Raw genomic sequence first — 19,543 nt, forward strand, 5'->3', positions numbered from 1 at the left:
CCAGTAGGAGGAGAAATGATTGTGGAAGAATGACACTGTGGGATAAAAATGGGAATAGAGTGACTGATGCAGAGAACATAGTGGAATTGTTCAATGAACACTTTATTGGAGTATTTCATTCTGGAGGAGTAAATTTTAATACTAGAGGGATAGGGCAGATTCGAGGTTTAGAGGTGCAGGAGGAGAGTGTGTTCCAAATACTGAGTACTCTGGATGTCAGTAAAGCTGTGAGACTGGATGGTATTTCACCACGAATTTTGAGAGAATGTGCTAAAGAACTGATAGCTCCTTTGACCTGGCTTTTCAGTGAAAGTCTGGCTACTGGAAAGGTGCCGAGGGAATGGAAGGAAGGTAAGATAGTGCCATTGCATAAGGGCAGTAGCAGACTGGAAGTGTCTAATTATAGGTCAGTTTGTGTGTCATCAGAAGTTGTTAAGATCTTGGAGAAATTAGTGAGGGACTGTATACAGCATTGAGCAGATGAGGGTAATGTTATCTTTGAGAGTCAACATGAATTTGTGAAGGGGCGTGCTTGTTTTAATAATATGCTAGCCTTTTATAATAAAATTATAAGACAGTTGATGAGGGAAAGGCATATACTGCCATTTTCTTGGATTTAGTGAAGGCATTTGACAGGGTGCCACATGATAAGTGGATATTTAAGTTGCAGCAGATGGGTTTGGATGTCATTTTGTTCAACTGGATTCAGGATTGGCTGTCTGATAGGTATCAGAGTTGTGCTGGATCCTACTGTTTACTCCGTTGTATATTCTAGCTGTTGACTGACTTCACATTCGAACACAGAGAAAATTTATTTTTAACTGCACCACTCTATGTTCTAATTTGCACAAGCAACGTTGTGAAATCAACCATCAGTTAGTACCATATAGTTATCAACTTAATTCAGGCCGAAATTCTTCTTATTGAATATAGGGTTGCCACTAAGATTCGAACTATTTTAATGAGCGGTGCAATGAAAGAAATCAAGCAAACACAAGGTTCAACTCAAATAAAAATATTTAATGCTTTAGCACATAAATTTACATTAAAACAAGAATCTCTAGTAGGGATAATACAATTAAGAATGAATAGGTTCTCATTAAGACATTAGCAATTTACTCAGCTGAGTATATCATTTACGATTAGAATTTATGCATATAAATTCCACTCTTCTTATTATCAAAGATTCCAAACACAATTTCACTCTAAACAAAGTTATCATTTAACGTACTTTAAATATTGATTCAGCTTAACTATTCAGAACAGTTACAAAGTATAAGTCATCAGTCATTCACTTAGAAACTTCCAAGTTTTATCAATTTAATACAATAGTCCTCAGAAATTTCAATTTTACATTGCATTCTCACGTAACAGGCTTCACTATATCACACATTAAAATATGAACTATTAATCCAGAAATACTTCATATATTGCGTTTACTGTGGAAATGTTTCACTTATATCACACATTCAATCTTGAAATGTTAATTTCAGCAATATGAACTATATCATGTTCTCCAGAAACAAGCTTTGCAACTTCACACTAGGCATAGAAAAGATATCCTTACCAATATAAACAGTATAGCTTCCTCATTATCGAGAATCTTAGAAACACTCCTTGGTTCTTGAATAGTTTCACTTTGAGAGCACACAAATATTATAGAGTCCTGGGTTTCAGTAACTGATTAGTTAACTCGGGAGAATTTATCTTCTTGCTCGTAATTGCCTAAATTTCAATATTTCTTACTCATTCTTATTATCTTTTCGTCCTACGCTATCCTTCTGCGAGGCAATAGGGATTTATAAAAGAATAACAGCTCGAATAAAGATAAGTCAAAATACAGAGCGGTTCTCAGACCTTCCTACTCCGTTCAACCCCGGGTTATTTTATTAACATTAATTTCATAATAATACAAGCGATATTTAATACACAGTTTTCACAACTGCACTTTATTTCAAAATAATAAGTGAACAAATAAATATTAATAAACGTAACTAAAAAAATTATATGAACAGCATACTATTAATAAGAGAATATTAGTCTGATGAGCAAATATGGCATTTGAGAATGGCAGATTATGTTGGACTCTGAATGAAGTATTAATAATTTCCATTTCTCTTCATTCAGAATCCAACAGTTGTGTACAGTGGGACCAGTATCAAGGAGGCAGAAGGTTATAAGTGGGGTCCCAGAGGGCTCAGTACTGGGACCTATATTGTTTAACCTTTATATCAATGACATCGTCAATGGATTGCAGGGGGATATTCAGTTGTTTGCAGATGATGTGAAGCTGGGAAAGGTAATTAGTAATAGTGCAGATGTGGTAGCCCTGTATTTATTTATTTATTTATCATATGGCTTGTACACATGGTTAAAAGACAATAAGATATAATACACATGAATATAGATGATACACATATATGATAAAAAAAAAAAAGTCTACATTCAGGCAAATACAAATATGAAATTTATGACAAGCATCAGACAGAAGATTGGTCATATTTTAACATTTAGGTTTTTAATCCAGTTGATCGCTTCTGGGGATAGGTCAAAGATATCCTCAAAATCACCTGGATATACTGTCAACTCTCATTCCTGTACTATATGGTGAATGGTTTGGGTCTCGGCTCCATATGGACAGTGGGGAATTGGTATCTTACCCCACTTTGAAAGTAAGTCTTCAGTTTAATGCAGCAAAATGTAAGGTCTTGAAATTTGGGACACATCAATGGGACACTTCATACTCTATTCGAGGAGTCATACTGGAGGGAGTAGGGGAGACAAGAGATCTGGGGTTGATGATTGATTTAAACCTGAAATTCAGGGGACATATTGCAAAAGTGGTGAAGGTAACGCAGAGGACTGCTGCAATACTGAGAAGGATGCTGACCTGCAGAGATAAAAGTGTTATCATTCCGTTATATAAGACCCTGATCAGGCCACACTTAGACTATTGTTCTCAAATTTGGTCCCCAGGATTTGAAGGGGATAAATTAACTGTGGAAAGGGTATATAGGCGGATAACAATGATGGTTTCAGGACTGTACAATGTTTGTTATGAGGATCAGCTGCGGGAATGTGGACTGCAGAGTTTGGTAGATAGGAGGTGATATGATTGAGACTTTTAAACTGTTGAGAGGTGGTTACAGGGTTGACACTGGGGAGTTCTTTCACTTGGTGGAACAGCAGGAAGGAGTGATGAAGAGGGGCCATCCCTAGAAGTTACGAGCGGTAGTTGTGAGAAGGTGAGGAGTGGTTTCTTTGCATGGAGGTGATTGAACCGTGGAATGCATTGTCTGATAGAGTGGTGAGAGCAAGAACAGTCAGTGAGTTCAAGGAGTGGTATGATCGACTTTGTGTTTCCTGGGAAGGACTCCCGCAATGAGTCTTGATAGACTTTGTGTTTCTTAGGAAGGACCTCCTGCGATGAGTCTTTTGACTCCATGGAGGCCTGAATAATAACAATAATAATTTTTCCCATTAGAATATCACATACACAAGCAATGCGCTTTGCTCTTATCCCAGCAATAATGGATTTTATGTTCATTTTGTTTGATTGTTTGAATTGTTGATTTATTTAAATTCAGAGTCCTTGCAACTACTCCTGGTTTTTCTTCATTTTTCAACCAATCCAAGAGTTTAATTTTTTCTTCAAGAGAAATGAATCTTCTTTTCATTGTTGGTTTTTTCCCTTTTGTTGCAATTTTAGTGGCCATTACTATAAAAATGATTTTTTTATATTAGAAAAAAGCATTGCATATTAATTATGTATGTAACTCGCCAGAAAATAAAGTGCTCAGCTTGAGATTAACACTTCAATATGCTTTCCTGGCAGAAAACGAAGACAATTTTCAACAGGACACTTTATATGGTAACAATTGACGTACGTGTGTGCTAAAGGGTATTTCTCCTAATATAAATTTGCTACTTAAAACTACATGCGCGATACAGGGAGACACAAATTTAATGAAGATAAAATTTGATTTTTAAGTCACGTGGTGAAAAATATATTAAAAAATAAAGGGTTACTAGAATTTGTAGACCATGTTCTATCGAAACTGCATTGTATAAATGCCGCGTTGAATAAGGATTACTACAATTTGTGGACTGCGTTATATGAGGATTACCCACAGTTAAGGTTCAAATCAGCAGCTATAATTGAAAGATGTGTAGGAATATGGTTACACATGAACACCTATGTAAGACAGACATGTATATTGGTGTACACCATTTATAATCTATACAGATCACTTTGTTAAGGAAAGTCTTATTAAAATTGATATCACAATCAAAGATATACACAGTTCTTTATGCTATGCAGATCATTTTCTTCTCTTAAATATAACAGAGCCTTCATAGTTCAGTTGGTGTCAACACTTCTTCTCTTTGGTTAGAAATACCTGAACTTGAATCCTGTCTAGGATGCAAAGAATTTTTATGTGGATACTTTTTCTTCATCTGAAGGTAGAGAGAGATGGAAGGGTTCCCCCCTCCAAGAAATGAGGGTTTCTCATTAGGCAAACCCTCATTTCTTGGGGGGGGGGGACCTGCCATCTCTGTATCTTCAGATGAAGAAAAAGTCCAAGCCAGTGTATTATGTCTGCCCTCATAACCATAGTAGTTGCTTCAGCAGTAAGTCAAAAACAACTAACCAACCAATCTCAATAGCACCTGAAGTAATGCAGTTGTGAGAATGATACAACATTTACTCTTTAGGTGGAATGACTTAGGTTTGAATCCTGTCTAGGATGTGAAGAAAACAAGGTGACTCACACAATGGTGGTTTTTCCTTTCAGAAACTTTTGTTATTCATCCCTTAAAGCAGACACAATGGAATGGACACAGTTATTTAACTGGCATAGTACACTTTCATAGCATTAATTGCTTCTCCATAATTCCATTCGCACCAAACATGCAGTGTACCTAAATACATCTGCAGTATCCTGACTAAATTAAATAACTGCCATAGATATTAGTTATAAAAATTATTATGGTTTGGGGTGGGGGAGTTATGAAATTCAGCTGCTGTATCATTACTTTTTTTAATACTATATCATATCTTTACATATATATGGGGTGCTTTATATATATATGGGGTGCTTAAGGGTCAAAGCTATATAACTGAGAGGAGACCTCCACATAGCCTTTAAAGGAATGCGGAGAACTGACCAGGGCTTCTGACCTAATGTCCAATACTCACCTTCTCGTGGCGCACCCTGTTGGGTATCTACTTTGATACTGAACGAACGAGGATGGGCTGGCAATTTGGGATTTAGCCGACCAAATTGTATTCTTATTGGTTAAACCAAAATAAAAAGTGATGGTACAACATGACAAAATTTCATGCCGGCTGGGGCATCGCCTGGTTAAACAAGGCTCCTGTTGTTTTCACCAGGGAACCAGGGCGAACAGCAAAAAGTCAGCTACTGGAACAAATCTGAAAACACACCCCAACTCAACATCACCAGAGTTAAAGATCGGTACTATCAACGTAAGAAGCCTGAATGGCAAAGAAATGGAGCTAGCTGAGGAATTAGATAAGTACCAGATCGACATAATAGGGGTGACTGAAACAAAAAAGACCAAAACTGGTGAGATCTTTCTGAGCAATAAATACAAAATTTTATATTCAGGCAATGACAATCAAGGAAAAGAAGGAGTAGCCATAGTATTCAACACAAAATACGAGGCTAATCTTCTTGAATGGCAGTCAGTCTCAAGTAGAGTAATGTGGGCAAATATGAGAATGGGGAACTGGACAATGAGACTTATTTGTGCCTATGGTCCCACAGAAGGTTCTACTAAGGTAGAAGTGGAGGAATTTTTTGAGGCTTTAGAAAAAGCAACTGACACAATGAAAAAGGAAAAATTGGTCCTTGTTGGGGATCTAAATAGCAGAGTTGGAAATGATTGTGAGACATACAAAAATATTTTGGGAAAATTTGGAGAAAAGAGCAAAGCTAATAATAATGGCAAATATCTGTTGGATTTCTGCTCAGGACATGGACTGGTTTTTACTAACACCATGTTCCAACATAAAAATGTGCACAAATTCACATGGAGAGAAGAGGCCAGGAATAAGAAAAGTCTCATTGACTATGTTATTGTTGATAGTGATGTTTTCTCCCTGGTGCAGGACACCAGAGTGTACAGAGGATTTGAAATTGGAAGTGATCACTATTTAGTCTTGAGCAGGATAAAATTGAATTTCATATTGAAAAGAATAACATGTAAGAAAGTTTTAAAGCGAATAAAAGTTGAGCAGCTCTCAGATGTGAACTGTAGACTAAAATACAGAAAGATTATTGAAAAGAAAATGAAAGAGTTTGAGAACAGGAATCAAACCTTGGAGATTCAGTGGCAAACTCTGAAGAAAACATTGATTGATTCTGCCAGAGAGGCATGTGGTGAGGTTGTGTGCAAGGATAAAAAAATCAGAACTCCCTGGTGGACACAGGAAGTTACAGAGGCAGTGAAGGAAAAGAAGAAAGCATATCAAAAGTTCCTGGCAAATAAGTCAGCTTTTACTCTCACAGAATACAGAAACAAATGTAAGAAAGCTAAACAGTGTGTAAAACTAGCTAAACAAAAGTCATGGGAGGACTTTGGCAAGAATATAGAAAATAAATATCAAGAAGGTGGCAAAATATTCTGGAGGTTGTTGAAGCTTAGGAATGGAGGAAAGAGTGCTGTAAAAGGAGTTAGAGATGATAAAGGTGACATAAAAACAGGAGAAAAAGATATCCTTGAAGTATGGAGTAATTACTTTGAAAAACTGCTAAATGAAACAAGCAGTGATGACAGCACAGTGATAAAAAACACTGACCAGGCATGCAGTCAGGAATACATATCCATACTTGAAGTAGAAAAAGCCATCAAAGGCTTGAAATGTGGAAAGGCAGCAGGAGTAGATGATATTCGACCAGAAATGCTGAAGTATGGTGGTATAAAAGTCTTACAGTGGCTGCACTGCATAGTTCAGAAAGCCTGGACAGAGGGACAAATTCCCAATGATTGGAGTAGAGCTCTCATAGTACCCATATATAAAAAGGGAAATAAAACTGAATGTGAGAATTACAGAGGTATTTCCCTACTGAGTGTTCCTGGCAAGATCTATGCAAGTATACTTGAGAAACGGTTGAGAAGAATTGTGGAAGAAAGGCTTGGTGATGAACAAGCTGGATTCAGGCCAAATAGAGGCTGTCAGGATCAGATCTTCACTTTACCACAAATAGTCGAGAAAGCATGGGAATACAGCAAAGATCTGTATTTAAGTTTTGTCGATTTGGAAAAGGCATATGACAAGGTGCCAAGAGAGAAGCTATTCAATACGCTGCAGTTATATGGTGTCAATGGGGCATTATATCAAGCAATACTTAGTCTTTATTTGAGTTGTAAGTCAGCAGTTAGAATTGAAGGAAGTACAAGAAAATAGTTTAATGTTAAATCTGGTGTGAGACAAGGATGTACATTATCCCCTCTGTTATTCATTATCTATATGGATCACATTATGAAGGAATGTGGTATTAAACCTGATATCAAAATTGGAGATGTTAATGTCAGCTCTTTGCTTTATGCGGATGATGTTATACTTCTAAATAAATCCGCTACAAGTCTGCAAGATTCTCTGACTAAATTGAATAGCTGTTGTAATAGATATGGTATGAAGGTCAGCAATAAAAAGACAAAGACAATGAAAATAGGCAGAATCATTGAAAATGTCAACTGTGTTGTGAATGGAGAGCCTGTGGAACAAGTAAAACATTTCAGCTACTAAGGCACGATTTTTACTGAAGATGGTAAATTAAATATAGAAATAGACAACAGAATCAGCAAAGCTGGTATGGTGGGAAGTCAATTGAATAAATTCATATGGAATAAGAAAGAAATTAGTCGGAACACTAAATTAGCTGTATACAAAACAGTGTTCAAACCAATTTTAACTTATGGATCTGAGAGCTGGGTCAGAAGTAAAACACTTGACCAAAGACTAGAGACTGCAGATATGAGAGTCCTGAGAAAGATTAGAGGTGTGAACAGATGGCATCAATGGCAATATCATATTAAAAATGAGGATATTAGGAAAGAACTTGACATTGTCAGCATCCAGGAATGCGTTAGCAGAGCTAATCTCAGGTGGTATGGTCACTTAAATAGAATGGGAGAGGAAAGATTAGCAAAACAAGTGTTCTCTGCCAGGTTGGCAGGAAAACGACCCAGAGGAAGACCAAGATATAGGTGGATTGATACGGTACAAAGTGCTTTAGACGATAGAAATATAAGATCTGATAATGTTGGAGTCTTGACAAGTAACAGACTGATTTGGAGGAAAATTGTAGATAGGAAGTTAGTAATGATGTAATTTTTTCATGTAGTACTGTCATATCCTGTACACCCCTTGAGGGTACATGGCAGGAATTTGATGATGATGATCTTTACATATGTAGAAATGTACTAAACTACCTTATAACATGAAATGAGTAATGTAATGAGAGAGAATGACTTAAAAACAGCTATAATACCATACAAAATTGTCACTTTTATCCTTGGGAATTAATCCATTTGGATGTAATTCTGACAAAAAAAAAAAAAGTACAGTAAATTTTTATCAATTAATTTTTATAAATATTGTCATAAATTATGTTATTAAACACTTCAGAGCTATATGTTTTAATTCCTTCCCTTCATTAATTTACTGGTTTATTGTATAGAACTCTCATTTGCTGTTAATTATATTTTTGTACTCTTATTATTTTTTTTTTACATAATCCCTTGTGAAACATACCTTGCTCTACAGACCAAACATGTAACGTTTTCAGGCTATTTCATATCACTTGAAAAAGATACTTAAACTGTTTATTATTATTATTTCTGGATTCATCAAAGAAGTCCAAAGACTCATTGAGGGATGACCCTACTCTACAACTCTCCGTCTCCACCACTTCATCCACCGACTACATTGAACTGCTACTATCATCATCCACACCAATGCCGTCTACTGTCCACTACCACCACTAGTATGTTTTGTCTGTAAATTGTGTGTGTTTTGAAGGCCAATTTGTCTGTATACAGGATGAAAATAACCTGACTTAAAAACAGCTATAATAGTTTGATACAAAGTTTGGTTAGTGTTATGACTGAGAGATACTGATTCTTCTTTTACAAACTATTTCATTAATTTATGCATACAAATTAATGAAAAAATGAATCGTTCATAAACTATAGAATAGTAAGAAATTTTTCTTGAAGTTTGTGCCAAATTCCCAAAGGATATAATCTCTGCATTAGGTATCCCTGGATTAGAATTTGGCTCACAATGGCAATGTTAGATTTTCAGATTCTTAGAATTTTGAAAGCTTAAAAAAAAGGCTAAAAAACTGATGACCAGTGCTGTAAAATGTTCTATCTTAGCACTATTGTGAAGCCAATTGATAATTAGATAACATGAGTGTTATTTAAGTGACAGTTATTGTACCTCGGCGGAAACACAGGGCAAGAAAGGAATTACTGAAGAGGAGGACGAGAAAATAGAACTTGTCTGCGTGGCCTAATGGATAAGGCGTCTGACTTCGGATCAGAAGATTGCAGGTTCGAGTCCTGCCGCGGACGGTTTCTTTTCTAGGGAGGATGATAGCAGGGGTGGCCTCTTGTGGGAATGGATACTTGGGAGAAGGGAGACAATGTCAGGTAACACTGAGCCCAGTGGAGTCCAGAAGAGATAATGCTGGGTATAGAAACAATGGCATTTATATGCTGTATACTAATGCCAGGAGTATCCGGAATAAGGGAGAGGAATTGGTGGCGCAGATAGCATCAGCCTGGCCAAAAATTATTGCGATCACTGAGACGTGGTTGACAGAAGGGGATATAACAACAGGAATAGAAGTCGCTGGGTATAGCATTTTTCGTCAGGATAGGAGGGGAAAGCGTGGTGGTGGGGTACTGCTTATGATAAGTGATGACCTATGTCCTCTAAGAGTGGAGAATTTGGAAGGAAGTGAGACAAATGATTTTGAGAGCGTATGGTGTGAGGTAGAGGTAGGCAAGACAGGATATTTAGTGGGGTGTTGCTACAGACCCAGGAGCACAGAGGATGGGGACCAGGAGATGTTTAGACAGCTAAGTTTGGCAAGTGCAAGAAGAATGATTGTTATGGGAGATTTTAACTTCAGTAGTATAAATTGGAGAGAGGAAGATGCATGTAGCAATAGGGGAATGGAATTTCTAGAATTCTTGAGGGAAAGATGTCTTAGGCAACATGTAACAGAGGGAACAAGAGGTTCAAAAATTTTGTATTTGGTTATAGCATCAGAAGAGTTGATAATAACTGAGTTGACGTCTCTCCCACCAGTTGGAGGGAGTGACCATATGGTGTTGACTTGGAAAATGAATAGACATCCAGGAGTATCAAAGAGACGGGAACTTATGTGGAATTATAAGGCAGGTGATTATAATAGTCTTAGACGTCAACTTCGGGAAGTTTCATGGAGGGAGGAATTGGAAGGCCGGGATATCACCAGTGCGTGGGAAATTGTGAAAGAATATTTGTTATCAGCAATGGTAAGTTGTATACCACGAGTGAAGAAGAGGACGCAATTTGGAGTAAAGTGGATGACAAACAATATTAAACAGGAATTGCATGCGAAAAAGAGGCTATGGAAGAGATATAAGGAGATAGGTGAAGAGATGCATGAGGAATATAAGACACAGGCCAAAAGAGTGACTAGTGTGGTAAGGAAAGCGAAACTGGAATATGAGAGGAGATTGGCCCTAAGATCCAAAGAAAATCCTAGGGAATTTTTTAGCTATGTGGCCAGTAGGAGGAGAAATGACTGTGGAAGAATGATATTGTGGGATAAAAATGGGAATAGAGTGACTGATGCAGAGGACATAGTGGAATTGTTCAATGAACACTTTATTGGAGTATTTCATCCTAGAGGAGTCAGTTTTAATGCTAGAGGGATAGGACTGGTACGAGGTCTGGAGGTACAGGAGGAGAGTGTGTTTCAGATACTGAGTACTCTGGATGTCAGTAAAGCTGTGGGACTAGATGGTATTTCGCCACGAGTTTTGAGAGAATGTGCTAGGGAATTGACAGTACCTTTAACGTGGCTTTTCAATGAAAGTCTGGCTTTGGCAAAGGTGCCCAGGGAATGGAAGGAAGGTAAGATAGTGCCATTGCATAAGGGTGGTAACAGACTGGAAGTGTCTAATTATGGGCCAGTCTGTGTGTCATCAGTAGTTGTTAAGATCTTGGAGAAAGTAGTGAGGGACCGTGTACAGCATTGGGCAGATGAGGGTAATGTTATCTGTGAGAATCAACATGGAATTGTGAAAGGACGCTCTTGTTTTAGCAATATGCTAGCCTTTTATAATAAAGTTACAAGAACATTAGATGAGGGAAAGGCATATACTGCAATTTTCTTAGACTTGGCGAAGGCATTTGACAGGGTGCCACATGATAAGCTGATATTTAAGTTGCAGCACATGGGTCTGGATGTCAGATTGGTCAACTGGATTCAGGATTGGCTGTCTGATAGGTATCAGAGAGTTGTGTATGGTGGAGCAGTTTCCAGGAGGCAGAGGGTTACAAGTGGGGTCCCACAGGGCTCAGTACTAGGACCTATATTGTTTAACCTTTATATCAATGACATAGCCAGTGGATTGCAGGGGGATATTCAGTTGTTTGCAGATGATGCGAAGCTGGGAAGGATTATTAGTAATAGTGCAGATGTGGTAGCCCTGCAAGAGGATTTAAATAAGCTAAATAGATGGGCAAATGAATGGGGGTGTCAGTTTAATGCAGCAAAATGTAAGGTCTTGAGGTTTGGGAAACATCGATGGGATGCTGCATACTCTATGGGAGGAGTTATACTGGAGGAAGTAGGGGAGACAAGAGATCTGGGGTTGATGATTGATAGAAACCTGAAGTTTAGGGGACATATTGCAAAGGTGGTGAAGGTAACACAGAGGATTGCTGCTATTATGAGAAGGACACTGACCTGCAGAGATAAGAGGGTTATCATTCCGTTGTATAAGTCTGATCAGATCACACTTGGTCTATTGTTCTCAGATTTGGTCCCCAGGATTTGAAGGGGATAAATTAACTGTGGAAAGGATACAAAGACGGATGACAAAGATGGTTTCAGGACTGTACAAGGATAGTTATGAGGATCGGCTGAGAGAATGTGGACTGCAGAGTTTGGTGGATAGAAGAAGGAGAGGTGATATGATTGAGACTTTTAAACTGTTGTGAGGTGGTTACAGGGTTGACACTGGGGAGTTCTTTCGCTTGGTTGATCAGCGGGAAGGAGTGATGACAAGAGGCCATCCCTGGAAGTTACGAAAGGAAACTGTGAGCAAGAGGGTAAGGAGTGGTTTCTTTGTGTGGAGGGTGGTTGAGCCGTGGAATGCATTGCCTGATGGAGTGGTGGGAGCGAGAAGGGTCAGTGAGTTTAAAGAGTGGTATGATAGACTTTGTGTTTCTCAGGGGGGGACCTCCCCTCAGTGAGTCTTGACAGACTTTGTCTTAGGAAGGACCTCCCTCGATGAGTCTTTTGACTCCTTGGAGGCCTGAATAATAATAATAATAATAATAATAAAATAAAATGGTGATTTTGTTAATTATGCAGAAATGAAGAATGTTTTTAGTCATCAAGAATCTATAACCTGCAAAATATAAACCCCATTTCATGAATATTCAGAGATGCTGTAATAAGCAGTTGACTCTTCTGGAACTATGTAATCTTTAATAGATTTGGGGTCATTTGCTTTTATTATATTAAATCTACTTAAAATTCCTTAGTTCCTTGTCCATCAAGAAAATAGATGCATCTCATAAAACATTCTTAGTACATGTTTCATTAGAAGACAAACATTGTTACAAAGCAATATCTTTCTCAAACCAAAATAAAACATTTGGTCAGTTTTATACTAAGAGAAACCTTTCTGATGACATTGAAATTATTATCCTGTTTGAATTTCTGTAAGGAACATATCAGTGGTATTTACAACTAAAACAGAAATTTCATATGCAGTAATTTAAATTCTTTGTAAAGTGCAGATTCACGGCAAGTGTATCACACTTGCTGTGAATTCCACTTGACAGATGTGATCATTAATTAAGATCAGTTAGCAAAATAAAATGCTGCAGAGAAATATATCAGTATCAAATGATGCAGTTCCTACCAACAGTGTCAGTCAGCTGTGAAATGTTAAACTCAGATTTCTGGAAGAAAATCTTGTGCAATCTATCAAACATAAATATTTTGATTTTGAAAAGCTAAGTAAATTTTTATAAGTTATCATTTTCTCTCCTCCTATTTTTTTTATCAATATTAAACTGAATGTATTACTAAATTATTATTTTTTCAAGGCATAAAAATAGCAATAGAAGGATATTTAAATTTTTTTAACATAAGGCTGATGTTGCTCTTATTAGTTAGGTTCTATATATATATATATATATATATATATATATATATATATATATATATATATGATTTCATATATTAGGTTTTCACAGCTATTGTATATGTTTTTAAGGAAAATCACTTATGACTATTTTTATGTTGGGCCCATATACGAGAGGTTGGCTAGTCAACCTATGTTACGTTAGTACCGTATATGGGTGGTGTGTTGGGAAAGGAGAAACTGTTTGCATTTGATTTAAACGCCTGTATGTTATATTCCTTGGGAAATACGTCAGGGGGAAGACTGTTCCACAGTACCGCAGTAGCAGGGATGAATGAGGAGGAAAAGAAACTTGTTTTGTGGGTTTCAAGGTGTACTGTGAAAGGATGTTGGGCGGCAGCTGTACGTGTTCCAATGGGCTTAGTACAGAGTGGGGGAATTATTGATGCTGTTTCAGATGAACATTTCCCATGGAAATATTTATAGAATATACAGATTGCGGAGACCAAGCGTCTTTGTGAAAGTGAGGGGAGCGAGTTGGTGTGAGATGGGTCATTTATTAGTCTAATTGCTCTCCTCTGTATTGAGTCAAGCATTTTGAGGGAGCTTTTAGGAGCTCCACCCTAGATGTGAGAGCAGTATTTGATAGCTGGACGGATTTGTGATTTGTATAATGTTAACAGCTGTTTAGAGGTGAAGTCGCATCTTGAGCGAAAGAGAAAACCCAGTTTTTTTGGAAGCTGAGGATGCAATGGTTGTAGCTGAATGTTAAAACAGAATATGACTAATTTATTTTTAAAGGCACTACTAGTTTCATCTTTCTAGAAGACTCCATTGTGTGCATAATACATAGAAGAAAAAAAGAGATACATAAAAAACATTACCTTGGTGCATGAACAAAGTTCTTAATTATTAATGAGTTGCTCACATTAGAATGAATTTGAGAACTAGCTGTGTTGTTGTTCTCGTGCATGAGGATGTGGTTTTGCAGCCACCATAGCTGAACAGCAGAGGAGTAACAATCAAAAAGGTTGTGGCTGAGGTTGATATTAAGGTGAACAGGATTTAGTGGGATTTCTGTTTATTCTAAGATTTTTCCAAGTTCATCATAGCATTTGTAAATAATTTCGGATCTATCCCAGTTTACTGTGTGTATAGTGGACTGATGGTCATTGGGATCAGAAGAATTAAGCATGTGACTGGATAAAGCCATGGTTCTAGTTTTACCATAGTTGATATCTCTGAGATGTTCTTCAATATGAAGCTTGATTATTTTTTTCTGTTTGTCCATAACACGGGGAATTACAGCCACACCAAAGACACCACACATCTGGATACTTCAAATTGTTATATTTAGGTTTTACTGGTCGAAGCCAGGATTGAAACTTTCTTAAGGTAATGAATAAGGTATGAATTTTATATTACTTGAGGATTTTTGCCAATTTGTTAGAAATAGAGCTGCTATATGGAATGCCGGTATAACCCTTCACAACATTACTCTTTTCAGTACAGTGTGTAGGAGGATTAAACAAGAATTTAGAAACCAGCTTTATTCTTTGGTGATCTCCTCTTCATTGCTGGTGAGAACATGTGCATGAGTTCCTAAAGTAGAAAGAATATCAAACTTTCGAGGTGGATAATGACGGAATTGAGCGTGAAGATATCTGCTGGTTTGTGTAGGCTTCTGTTGAAAGTTTTTCCACTGGGTTATACTATAAATTAAAAAAGCCAAGAAATTATATTCTTGGTTTAATCCTTTATCCAAGTGTAAGCAAACAAAGTTTGCACATGAATTACCGTATTTGCCGGCATAAGACACACTTTTTTTCTTTGAAAATAGGTCTGAAAAAACAGGGTGTGTCTTATACGCCGATACTCAGTTTTTTATTACTTTCATTTGTGGAAATTTTCTCTGTATCGAGTTCCACGATTTCTTTCTTGTGTCCTTGCGGTGTGTGAGAGCATTCCAGTTAAGTAGAGTTCAGTGGATGCACATGTTGTCGTGGTTGTTGTGAATGGTGATAAATTTTTGCCGTTAAATTTTCTCTAAATTTCTTGGCAAATTATGGCTGAAAAACGTCGGCATTGCTACAATATTGCATACAAGCTACGTGTGATTGCGTATGCCATGGAAATAGGGCTGCAGAGAGGCATTTCAGGCCACCCCCAACTGAAAAAATGATAAAAACTTGGCAGAATCTGGAAGAGGATCTAAAAAAAAAGCAACTCGCAGTAAATATAACCTATGAAGTGGAACTGCAAAATGGCCAGAACTTGAGGCAGAACTGAATACTTGGATTTTAGACCACAGAAAAGCGTGACTTTCAGTGTCTACAAAAATGATTATTCGTCGAGCGAAAACGATAGCCACTAAAAGAGGGATCGCCAACTTTACTGGATCAGCATCATGGTGTTCAAGATTCATAAAGAGAAACCAGCTATGTATACGGACTAAAACAAAAATATCACAAAAGATGTCAGCTGAATATGAAGAAAAAATTATTGAATTTCATCAATTCCTCAATAATGCAAAGAAACAAGAAAATTTTGAACTCGTGCAAATAGGAAACATGGACGAGGTTCCGCTGACTTTTGATGTGCCCTCAAACAAAACTGTAGATTCCAAGGGCATAAAAGGTGTTACTGTTAAAACTTTGGGGTACAAAAAAACTCACTGCATGGTTGTTTATCCTGCTGTACTGATTGGACAAAATTGCTGCCACTGTGGATTTTTAAAAGGAAGACGCTACCCAAAGAAAAACTGCTTAAAGGAGTGTTTGTACATGTTCACGCAAAAGGCTGGATGGATGGAGGAAGAATGAAGTTATGGATAGATAAAATTTGGTCAAGGCACCCTGATTGAGTGTTGAAGAAGCCTGCCCTGCTAGTATGGGATCAGTTTTGTTCTCACAGAACAGATGTTAAAAATAAACTCAAGGAATTGAAAACTCAGTTAGCTGTAATTCCAAGTGGTCTAACTAGCTTCAACCTTTAGATGTCTGTATTAATAAACCATTTAAGGGATTTATGAAGGAGAAGTGGAACAGCTGGATGCAGTCTTCAGATTTTGAGGTGCCATCAGGAAGAAGAAAGAGGCCTAGCATTTTGAAAGTTTGTGAGGGGGTCAAAGCTTCATGAGATGCTGTGAAAGCTGAGACAATGGTTACATCATTTAAGAAGTGTGGCATTAGTAATGTACTGGATGGTACAGAGGACAATTTGTTGTATGAGGACTCAGATTCTGATTTAGAAGAGGTTTCAAGTGTCTCTTCATTTAATTCTGGAGATGAATTTCTGGGCTTTGACGAAGAAGATTAAAAGGTGGGTACTCTTTCCTAGTTAGATTAGGTATTTGTTGAAAGTAGACCTACTTATTACTTTATATTTGAAATACTGTAAATTCATTATTATATTCAGCGATAAAGTTTTTTCCTAAAAAATGTGTACAAAAAAGGGGGTGCGTCTTATACGCTGGCAAATACGGTAACTTCACGACTGAGCAACTCGTACATAGAGGCTAATGACTTCAGCGTCACTTGTTTTAGTATCCCATGATGCAAAGCACATATCCTTACAGACATGTATAATGCTATGCATTAAGGGAAGGGGGTCAATACTCAGACTGATTTTCACCTTTATTGAAGAATGTTTAATTGTGGGAATACCTCTCCAAAAACTAGTGCATTCCCTAACAATGAGTGACCTGAAGAATCATTTAACTCAGCGGTAGTTCCACTCAATGACAGGCTCACCCCACCACTGAGAAGAACCCTCAGCAGTGGCTCTGCCCAATGGCAGGCTCACCCCCCACCATCGAGCAGAATTACTTGTATTTCAGGAAAGCAGCCACTTCAGCATAAAAACAAATCAGTTGGAGCCAGACCAAGAAGTGATACCACAGTTGAAGTAATGTAGAAGTCATGTTTCCATATACAAGTAGCCAAAAGGTGTCACATCTTATTACTAAAATACTCTGAATTAGATGTTGAAAGTTTTTCCACTTGATTATACTATAAATTTAAAAAAAAAGCTAAGAAATTATATTCTTGGTTTAATCCTTTATCCAAGTGTAAGCCAATAAAGTGTGTGCACATGAAGTAACTTCACCACTGAGCAACTCGTATATAGAGGATAATGACTTCACATCATTTACCGTGATGTTACTTCATTTTCTGTATGCTCTAAGAGAACAAGCTGACTTATTTACCAGGAACATTTGATATGTTTTCTTCTTTTCCTTCACTGTCTCTTTAACTTCCCAAGTCCACCATGGAGTTCTGATTTTTCTATCCTTACAGACAATCTAACCACATGTCTCTGTGTTTGAATCACTCAATGTTTTCTTAGGGATTTGCCAATGAATCTCCAAGGTTTGGTTCCTATTCTCAAACTCTTTCATTTTTTCTTTAATGATGTTTGTGTATTTCAGTCACAGCTATTTGCTGATGATGCAAAGATAGGTAGAGTGATCAGGAGGACTGCTGATATGCATACTTGCAGAATGATTTGAATAGGCTAGAATTGTGGGCATGCGATAAGATGTGTGTGTGTGATTAGTGGTGTGATTAGATATCCAATGTCATATTATATTGATGGGATTATGATTGAAGAAACTTATGAGGCTAGGGATCTTGGAAATTTAGGAGACAGGAAGTTGAAGTTCAAGGGTTATATAGCAAAAATTGTAAATACAACTCAGAGAATAATGGGAATGCTGAAACGAATCTTGACATATAAGAATAAGGAAGTCATTTTGCCTCTTTACAAGGCCTTGATAGGACCTCACTTGGACTATTGCATGCAGGTTTGGTTTCTGTGGTGATTCTGATACAGTGGAGAGAGAGTGCAAAGGAAGGTGTCAAATATGATATCAGGATTATGGAATACTGATTATGAAGACAGATTGAGAATTTGTAGACTGCAGACTCTAGCAAAGAGGAGAAAGAGGGGTGATATGATTGAGAAGGGTTTCATTGGAATTTTTCATTTTATGGAGGGTGGGGAAAGAACATGAGGACATCCACGGAAGTTGAGAATGACATAAAGGGGGTTAGAGTTAGATTTTTCTCTCATAGAGTAGTGTGTGATTGGAATGGATTGTCATTGGATGTTGTATGTGCAAATAGCATGAATGAATTCAAGAACGGGTATGACAGCTGATGCAAATAGTATGGCCTCCCTTGAGAGTCCCTGACTCTTTGGAGGTCTTTCTTAATAATAATAATATCAATACTTGATGAGAAAAGCCATCAAAATGTAGAAAGGCAGCTGAGATGATATTCAACCAGAAAAGCTCAAATATTATTATTATTATTATTATTATTATCTGAGACCTCCAGGGAGTCAAGGACTCATCGAGGGAGGCTGTAAATTACCCAACCCAGCTATCATACCTCCCCTTAAATTCATTATAGTTATGTTAATACATATTTACACTAGATGCATTCACTACCCGTAAGGGCAAATTATTCCACTCACTCACTGCTCTCTGAGAGAAAAACCTAGCTCTTACCCCTTTCTTGACTGAGAACAACCTTAACTTCCCCCGTGTTCTCTCCTTGCCTTCCATATAACGAAAAATTTCATCATTTGCAATGCTATAACACTCATTCAAAAGTTTATAGACCTCTATCATATCAGCCCTCTTTCTCCTGTTAACCAGAGTCTGTAATCCACATACTCTCAATCTATCCTCATAATCTAAATCCCATAATCCAAATATAATATTTGTAACTCTTCTTTGCACCCTTTCCACAGCTTCTTTATCCCCTTGGAACCTGGGAGATCAAATCTGAGCAGTAATCCAAATGCGGTCTTATCAAAGCCTTATAAAGAGGCAAAATTACTTCTTTATCCTTACATGTCGAGGTTCGTTTCAGCATAGAAATTATACTCTGAGTTGTATTTGCAACTTTTGCTATGTGACCTTTGAACTTTAAATTCTTATCCACCAATACACCAAGATCTCTTGCCTCTTCAGTTTCTTGTATCATAACCCCGCTAATATAATATGCCGCTGAAACTCTAATCATGCCAAAGTGCATAACTTTACACTTACTAACATTAAACTGACAGCCATTTTCATTTTCCTAGATTTCCAGTCTATTCAAATCATTTTGTAATTGCTGAA

The 19,543-nt window shown here is 37.3% G+C and overlaps 1 protein-coding gene and 1 non-coding gene across 3 annotated transcripts in view; both read left to right on the forward strand.

Moving 5' to 3' along the window:
* The window catches only part of LOC150096384 (non-homologous end-joining factor 1-like), a 128,151-nt gene that overhangs the window by 48,498 nt on the left and 60,110 nt on the right, over positions 1–19,543 (forward strand). The gene's annotated exons all lie outside the window — the stretch shown is intronic.
* TRNAR-UCG (transfer RNA arginine (anticodon UCG)) lies at positions 9,537–9,609 on the forward strand. Its single transcript has one exon. It is a non-coding gene; the product is annotated as a tRNA-Arg (tRNA).

This window comes from Typopeltis vanoorti, chromosome 19, assembly GCF_054136105.1.
Source record: "Typopeltis vanoorti isolate ZY-2024b chromosome 19, IOZ_Tvanoo_1.0, whole genome shotgun sequence".
NCBI classification, from domain to species: Eukaryota; Metazoa; Arthropoda; class Arachnida; order Uropygi; family Thelyphonidae; genus Typopeltis; species Typopeltis vanoorti.